The sequence below is a fragment of the Castor canadensis genome, chromosome 7 (genome assembly GCF_047511655.1).
Source record: "Castor canadensis chromosome 7, mCasCan1.hap1v2, whole genome shotgun sequence".
Taxonomy (NCBI): Eukaryota; Metazoa; Chordata; class Mammalia; order Rodentia; family Castoridae; genus Castor; species Castor canadensis.
This window is the reverse complement of record NC_133392.1, coordinates 135,159,079-135,167,728: the sequence shown is the minus strand read 5'-3', so window position 1 is coordinate 135,167,728 and position 8,650 is coordinate 135,159,079. Positions and strand designations below refer to the sequence as shown.

The 8,650-nt window shown below is 54.4% G+C and overlaps 1 long non-coding RNA gene across 1 annotated transcript; it reads right to left on the bottom strand.

Annotated features, from left to right (window-relative positions):
• Window positions 1-6,272: 6,272 nt before the first annotated feature.
• On the bottom strand, window positions 6,273-7,299 carry LOC141424686 (uncharacterized). The gene is made up of 3 exons (XR_012449538.1): window positions 6,990-7,299; window positions 6,681-6,724; window positions 6,273-6,477 (listed from the first exon to the last, which is right to left on the bottom strand). It is a non-coding gene; the product is annotated as an uncharacterized lncRNA (long non-coding RNA).
• Between the last annotated feature and the right edge of the window lie 1,351 nt (window positions 7,300-8,650).

Below are 8,650 nucleotides of genomic sequence, written 5' to 3'. Positions count from 1 at the left end.
CCCAGTTCACACTGCCCTTTGACTCCCATCCTTATCAGGGTCCTCAAGGACCCATCACCAACTCAGCCATGAATGGGGCTACAGGTGGTGTACAGAGAATTACCTTGGCTTTGCTCCCTAGCTCCTTCCCCAGGGCCAGCACCCACCTCACCAAGTGCAGCTGGCACATGGAGTCCTATGGCATTCTAAAGTGCTATGAACCCCAAGAGCTGGAGTCAGCCTGCTTGGCTTCAAGCCCCACTCTGCTGTTCATGCTAAGCAACCTCGAGCAGCCTCTTCAGTCTCAGTTTTCTCATCTGCAAAACAGGAATAATAAGTGACAATGTCTGATGCTAGGGCCTGGCATATGGTTAACACTTCAGTGTCATCGCTGTTATTGTCTCTGTCTATGTTTCACAGGACTGTCCAGTGGCTGTAAAATATTCCATTATTGCATTTATTGTGTGGCCCTTAAAGACAGAAAAATGCTGTCAGTTATAACCTTATTAATTATAAGATGTTTCCCATTTCAAAGGGACATCTTAGAATCAATGAAATACAGAGAGAGCACCTGTCTCGCAGAGCCTTTGAGGACCAAGCGGTACAGTACCGGAGCACTCCATATGGATTAAATGGAGGATGGACTCAAGCCCAGGACCAAGGCTCCAGTGTAGCGCTCTTTGCCCCCTGCGGCCTCCCTACCTCCCCCTCTGCACTGTACAGCCTGCAGGAAAACAGCACAGATCAGCATGGAGGTGGCTTCCATTAGCCCCCTGTCATACGCTTTCTCAGCTTCTGGACCCCAGCCTTGCAGAGCTGTCCTTCCTGACCAGAGGAATTTCCTTGCAGCTCCAGCCCCATGGCCAGGCACAGCACTGAGGGATGGCGCTAGGACTCCACAAGGGAAAAGCAACATTCCACCCTGGATGATCCTCCTGTCACCTCGCTGTGCCTCAGTCTGTCTGAGGACATTCCTTTGGGAAGTTCTTCCCATGATCAGCCTTGAGTCCTTCAGCAGCAGAAGCCTGGCCCCAAGCTGAGCAGCCCAGATGATTAGAGGTGGCTGGAAGTGGCTGGATCACCTCCCCACACACACCACCCCAAGGCACCTGGGAGGGGAGCAGTGACAGCTAGATAGATAAGTGGCAGCGCTGCTTTTGAATTACAGCCATGCTTCCCTCCGGCAGGACAGGCATTCACAAAGCGCAATAACTTGTCCAGTTTTCAGAAATGAGTTTAGGCCTCTCTGTGGCCATTTCTCTCCCACACACCTCCTCCTAAGAGTGTCTGTCCCTTTCCTGGCACCTTCTGCCACAGTAGTAGGGGACCTAGTCCAGGGCCAAGGAAGCAGAGTGACCTAGGCATTCCCTGCTCAGCAGGGCCAGTGCACAGCAGCACAGCCAGGGCTGGGGACAGCAACTCTCTCCTCCCTCCACTAGGATAATCCCCTGGCTCCATGCAAATGAGGAGCGGAGCCCTTTGTGGTGATGCAGACTCTGGAACACAAGAGTTGGAACTTAGTCCCCCCACTGCACACCTACCTGCCACTGGTGGGGAGGGGATGCTGCATGCCCTCCATTCCCTGGCTGTCTTGCCCAGCCTCTGTCCTCCCGGAGTCCACAATTGCAAGAGACACCAACCAGCCTCCCGGGAGTCAGATGGGCCCAGCACCAGGGACAGGCGCACACCCCATGCCACAGAGCGAGCGCACTGGGCCTGCATGGAAGAAAAACCTCAGGCAATGGCCCTGAGCAGCTGGTGCTGTTGACCCATTTTTCAGATGAGGAGCAGAGAGCTGGCTGGGACTTGGCTGGCAGATGACAGAAGCACCACCTTCTAGATCACTCTGTCCCCCGCCGTGGGCCACCACCCCCACCTGCCCACCTGCACCACAGTAGAGGGGGAAAGCTGGGGACAAGTGGATGGGCATCAGTGCAGTGGGGCACACGCACTCCTAATGCACCCGCTCCCACCCTCATGTGCTGTGACTTGAGCTATGTTTTGTCCTCAAATGGACCCAAAAAACCTGTGAGACACAGGCAGCACGTTGGGCTGCAAAGCAGTAAATGAACCTGTGATGGAGGTGGCCAGGCTCCCTTGCCCTGAGGCACGGACAGCCGAGCCAGCATGCCGGCTGCAGAACCGCGCCGCCCGCAGGACCGCGATGCCCGGATTCCTTTCCACGTCGTTGCTGCCAACAGGTCCCACTTCCGCTTCCCAGCGCTGCTCCCTCGCAGATGCTGAATTCCAAATGCACAGAAAAATGAATATTTTAAGGCTCTGTGGCCTGAGTCACCGCAGTTTAGTGGCAAGGAATGTTCTGCAGCTGGCCCTGCCCACGGGCCTGCTTAGCATGCAATTAAGATGCAAAATCACATCCCTCAAAAGCTGCCCTCCAGCCTTCTTTGCTTCTCTTTTCAAGGCCCTGGTGGATTAAGAAGCTTCTGAAACAGTGGGGAGGCACTTTTCATACTACTCTTATTAGCCAGAGTTCCAGGCTGGGTTTATGGGCTTGGCTCAGAGCCAGACCCAGGTTGGGACTCCAACCCTCAGCTGCCTCCTCCTCCTGACTCCTTGAAAGCCAACCCTGCACCACTGCACACAGTCCTGAAAAGCCAGAAGAGTCAAACTATAATCCTCTGTGATGCCCATCGGCCTTAGTTTATCATCTGAACCTCCACACTGGACCACCTGGCAACCACTGAGTTTGAATGCCTCTTCTTCCACTCCCCTTTCCAGTCACACTTGCCCTTCCTATTCCCCCAATCAGCCAGCTTTCTCACTGCCACAGGACCTTTGCACTGGCTATTCCTCAAGCTCCTGATCTGTCCATGACTGGCTCTCAATCAATCCTGAACATGTCCTCTTCAAAGAGGACCCCTTAGACCTCCCCTCTGATAGAAGCACTCACTACACGCAGGCACCGTGCAGGTACTTTATCATTGCCCATGGGAGAGAAAAGTGACACACAAGGCTAGTAACTGCCCAGGGCCACACAGCTGACAGGGTTCACACACTTTTCTGGCCCAAGTTCCAGGTCCCTAACATGATGCAGTACGACTGGAATGGGTCCCCCCTCTAACTTTATCTGTTCACCCAACTGAATGCACCGCCCATGAAGGCAGGAGCCATGCCTGTCTTGCTTTCCCCAGCTTCCCCAGAACCCCTGTGACACCTGGCCATGATGGCCGCTCCATCAATATTTCTTGGTTGCATGCATGGATGGACGAATGAGCGAATGAAGGGTTCCAGTGGCCCGCACCTCCTCCTGTCCTTTCTCAGCAGTGCCCTCTCAGGGCACATGGCAAAGCATATGAGTGTTAAAGTGACTCCTTGGACAGGCAGGCTCATGTTTGTATCAGGCTCCCTAATCTAGATGTCCCCTATGGCAGCGGCTCCAGAAGGGCAAGGAAGGCAATAAGGTAAGTGGCGTGTCTGCAGTTCCCGAACCCCAATGGGGCACAGGGAGACAGACCAGACCAACATGCAGAAGAGAACTAGAGAAGACACCAATGGCCAGCCAAGAAGGCAACTGCAGAGACCTCAGAGTCGGTGCATGGCCAGAAGGGTGAAAAAGAGGGGACTCTGCTTACTGAGCACAAACTACATCTTATAGGATTATTAAGTAACAGACTTGTCACTTAGGATTGTTGCATGATAAGAATTAATCTGAGGACAAGCACTAGTGCCTTTATATGACCAAAAGTGAATTGTGGGCCAGCAAAGTAAAGCAGCTGCTAAGAAAGTTTAGTTCACTCTGAGGTTTTATCAAGAGGAGTGTGATGTATAGATTAAGGGAAGTGATTGCTTCACTGACCTGTTCAGGTGCACACTTCCCTGCAGTGCCACCCACAGTTCTTGTCACACTTTGGACACAACCAACTTTTGAATGTATAGCCCCAGAACTCCTGAGGCAGCTAGAGAACAAACCCCGAAAACGTTGGCCTTGCTTTGCAACCCCTGAAGGCTGCGTGGAGATAGAGGTCAACGTCATAAAGGAGGATCTGAGTGTCCAGACTTTTAGGATAAAAGTAGTAACATTCTTGCCATTAGAGGTGATGAAGCCCAAGCCTGAGGCATTTGGAGGAGGTGGCAGAGACCCTGAGTCTGGGAGGGGTCAGAATGGAGGACAGAGCCTTGCAACTCACAGCGAGGTCCCCAAGCCAGCAGCATCGATCTCAGTGACCTCCTCCCAGCCCTGCAAGGTACATTTTAAGGAGATCCTTGGGTGAGAAGCATGGGGTAAGACAGCTGGGTGAGGAAGAGGAATTGAGCCCGCCAGGAGGGAAATGACTCCGGTCCCTGTTTGGAGGATGCTCGCTAACCACCTGCCACTTGTCAGAACTGGGACCCCCCTGGGGTGTTGAGGGAGTGTCCAGTCTTGGTGGGGGAGGGAACAGGCTCCTGAACAGGTAAGCAGGGTTATAAGGAGCCCCGGGTGCTCCTGAGGCTATAGAAGGGGGTGGTCATTCCTGGGGGATGGTGAGGTGGGGAGAGCCACAAGAAAAGGCTTCCAAATACAGTGCAGAGCCGTTCAAGTTCATGCAGCAAGAACGAACAGACCCAGTGCTCCAGGTGCCTGGCTCCAGGCTCACCTGGCCAAGCCGTGTGTGACCGTGCTTCTCCATGAGTTGTGTCTGTGTGGAAGAGTGCAGATGTCTGAGGTGAGTATGTATCTGTGTGGGAGCATGGCTGGACACAGGTGTGTGTCTACAGACAGGGCCAGCCATCCTGACTGGCCTCCACACCCAGCACAGCCCTTTGTCTGTCTGCCCTAGGAGGCTCCTGCTTCATGGTGCCCAAAGCCTGCCTGGTCAGCTACCATGCTGACCCTAGGGAAGGAGCATCCCAAGGTTGAACCAGGTCACCCTGGGCCTTGCTCCTGACATATCACCCCTGCCTGTGTGGCCTCAGGCAGCTCACAAGATGTCTCTGTTCCCCTGCTTCTACTGCTAAGGGAAAGTAGACAGGAGAAGGACCAGGACAGGAGCTGCTGAGGCCATCCCCTCCCCACCACCTATCCCACTGCAGCCTGCAGTGGGCAAGGGCTCTCTAACAAAATGGCCCAGCCTCCAATGCCTGCTCTGGGGCGTGACAGTCCTTCCTGCCTCTGCCCTTGTGTTCTCTGGCTCACAGTCCCCACCGAGCCCTTCCCCTATGCACTTGGCCCATGATTCAGTTCACCCTAAGTACCCTCTCTGCCAACCTCATCAGCACCACCCACCCAGGCTTGGCAGTGAGATAAGAGCACCCCTTGAGTGTGACCCTGTGCTGGGAGGCAGGGGCCAGGAGGCAATGTGACAGCAGATCTTTCTGTCCCCAGAACACAAACTCAGGATTCCAAAACTCAACTCAACTTCTTATTACAGGCAGGTGACACCCTCTCCAGGGTTAGTCATGCATCTCTGCAATGAGTGCATGGGACCAACTTCGGAATGAGAGCACAGGAGCAGCCGTGTTCCACACACGATGTAAGTGGATTACCAAGTCTCAGATGCCACCAGCAAAGAAGAGCCTGAAGTCAGAGTGGGAGAGAAGGTGGGGGGTAGCAATGACAAGACCACACAAGTGTGCGATAGCCCTGGAAAGGCCCCGTGCTGCTGGAGAGGTGGCCCTCAGGGGCCAACAGGCTGCAAGTGGGAGCAGAGCAGGAGTCAAGAGATAGATTCTATGGATTTGGGAAACCAGAGCCTCAGTTACCCTGGGGAGCCAGGGCCCCCAAAGAGACACCAGGCAGAGGCCCCAGAAAAGCTTTGGGAGCATGTAGGGACAACAGAGGCAAGGTCAGGGTCAGGCTCCAGATGCCTGTCACAGCAAGGTCCTGTCACAGCAAGGTCCTGTCACAGCCAGGCCCATCAGCCTGCCCTTCAGGTGTGGCAGGCCAGCACAACCACATCATAGAAATGTCACTCAAAGACCCATGGGGGTTGGTGGGTCTGAGGGTCAGAGGCCTGAGGGTGAGGACAGGACTGTGTGACCTTGACAGCTCAGAAGTTGGTGCAGGAGCCTCCTCAATAGGCGGACCTTTATTGGCTGCACAAACCTGGAGCAGCAATGACCTCAGCTGTCAGATGGGGTCCTAACCTTCACTGGGAGGATGAAATGGCAGGATGAAGGCAGGTGCTTGGCTGGGTGTGGTGGTGCACACCTGTAATCCCAGCACTCAGGAGGCTGAGAGAGGAGGATCAAGAGTTGGAGGCTAGCCTAGGCTATCTGGTGAGACCCTATCTCAAAACACCACAAAAAACAAAACAAAACAAAAAGGTGCTTTGCAAAGTCAAGATTCGTTAGGATTTATTGAGATACTTTTGTTTACACTGAAAGTGTTGGCTTGGTGCCAAAGAGCTCAGGTCCAGAAGCCACCTCTACTGCTTAGCTGGGTGGCCTCAGGCAAGTTATTCAACGGCTGTGAAACTGTGGAACCAGGAGAGTCAGGTACTGTCTAGGGCTGTCCTGGGGTTGAATGAGTTTATAAATGTCAAGCCCTTAAATTGGAGCCTGGAACAAAAGAATAGCTCAATCGATGATAGCTGCGGTCGCAATCATTACTGCTGGTGCTGCAATTAACGTTGCGCACCTCTTCTGGCATGCACACGCACACATGCACACACACACATGCACTCACACGCACGCACGCGCGCACACCACAGTGAACTCTGTAGGAGTAATCTGCTTGGCTCCCCAGGTAGCATGGCACCCACCTCAATGCCTTCGGGGCAGCACTTGCTCGGTAAACACTTGCTGGCTGAAAGACAGGCAAATGTGTGTTGAACAGCTGGACATAGCTCTCCTCAGGCTGACTCCATGTCAAAGCTCTGGGTCCTGAAGAGTCTCCTTGTTTGGGACAGGACCCTCACCTTTATCCCCCACGGCCACTATGAGCTTGCCCAGAATCTGAGGTTCAAGACCTGCCCCTGTGATCAAGCACTTCCCGTACTCAGCACCCCCACACAGCTGCTCCTTGCTTCCTCTTTCCCCTCCCCCATGCCCCAGCCTCTGCTGCGACTTACAGGAGAACAAGGGGGAACTTGGGCACCAAGCAGAATCAGGTGTTCTGTCTTCCTCAGGGTGTGACCTCGAGGGACTTTCTTCACCATCTGTGCAGTGGAGTTAATTCTCCCTATGGGCCAGCACAGCACAGCAGAGAGTGGACTTCGAACTGTCCCCACCTGGGTCCTCTAAATCTCACCGCTGCTGACCTCAGTCTCCCCCTCAGCCCTTCCCAGGGTTGTGCAGGGGTTGACAATGCACAAGTAAAAGCCAGGGTCCATAGCTGCCACACTCAAATCCTGCCTGATCTGGCTTTTGCTCTCCGACACCCCAGCCTCCCAGTCCCTCTGAGGGGCTCCTGCTCCATGATTTCTTCTAGATCCCCCATCTATTCTCGGCATTCAGATGGCTAGTCCATTGGAGATAAGGGACAGTGACAGAGAGCTGAGAGATGACCTCTGGGGCCCAAAGAGGGAGGTCCTGCCCCTCAGACAGACTGATGCATGTGGCATGAACAATGGAAACACACCATAGGCAATCTTTCTGGTCCCCAGACCAGGGCCACCATGTTCTCAGAACATCCAGAGTGGCAAACCCCTTCCACTCCCCCTCTCATACCTGCCGCTCTGGAAGCCCCAGAGCTACCTTGCCTCAATAATGAGCGGTTGCCACCTAGAGTTCTCACCCGGCATATCCAGGCCCCGCTGCTGCCCAGCACCAGCCCCACTGGAGTTAGCTCTATACGTGGGGTGGGTTGGGGGGACAGAGTGAGGAGCAGAGGGAGGGGCAAGTCAGCAAGAGATCCAGGCTGGACAGGAGAGCTGGGGTTTGGTCCCAGCTGAGTGAGTAGCTCCTCAGACAAGCCCCAGTCCTCCTCAGCCTCAGTTTCCCCATTTGTAAAAGGACAAATGTCCACACAAATCTATGTGTCTTCAGACACACATGGCCATTTCTCTAGCCAGGAAGGTCTTTGACTTCATGCGATAGGAAGGTTTGCTAGTGTAGAGGTGGCCACCTGGGCCAGGCCAGAGAAGAAACTGCTGCTCATCCTCCCCCATCAGCCAAGAACCTCATGATGCCCTGGGTTCGAGTCTCAGCTCACCAGTTTCTCACTGTGGGACTGCGAGCTAGGTGCTCAATCTTTCGGCCTCTATGCAATGGAGGCAACGAAACACTTGACACAGTACCTGGGCCACTGTGGTTCCCTAAGGGATGCTGCAACTAGCTACTATTGCCTGCCCAAGAGAGCTGAAGAGGCATCTTTTGGGACCAACTAACCATAGGTACACCAGTTCACCTGAATAGAATCTACTAGAAGCTGAGAGGGGACTCCCATTTCCCTGAATGGGAAGAATTTGGGTCACATGGTGGAAACCCTGGCAACCAGCATAAAGATGCCTGGGGGTGGGGGTGCCACACTCAAACCCCTCTGTCTCCATCATGGTGGCATCCTAGACGACAGCATATGGGAACACCTCCCAGATGCTCCCCCTCCCAGAGAGGATAGGCCAAGGAAGGGGACCCCGGGCTGGGGACTTCACTCCACCACCGAATGTCCTCATTCCTGTCTGCGCAGTGCAGAGGGGCTCCTCCCACCAAGCCAGTCCAATAGGGGCTCCCCACCACCACCACCCCGCCATGGATACCGGCCCAGAGGCCGCAGCTGCACCGCAGCCCCTGG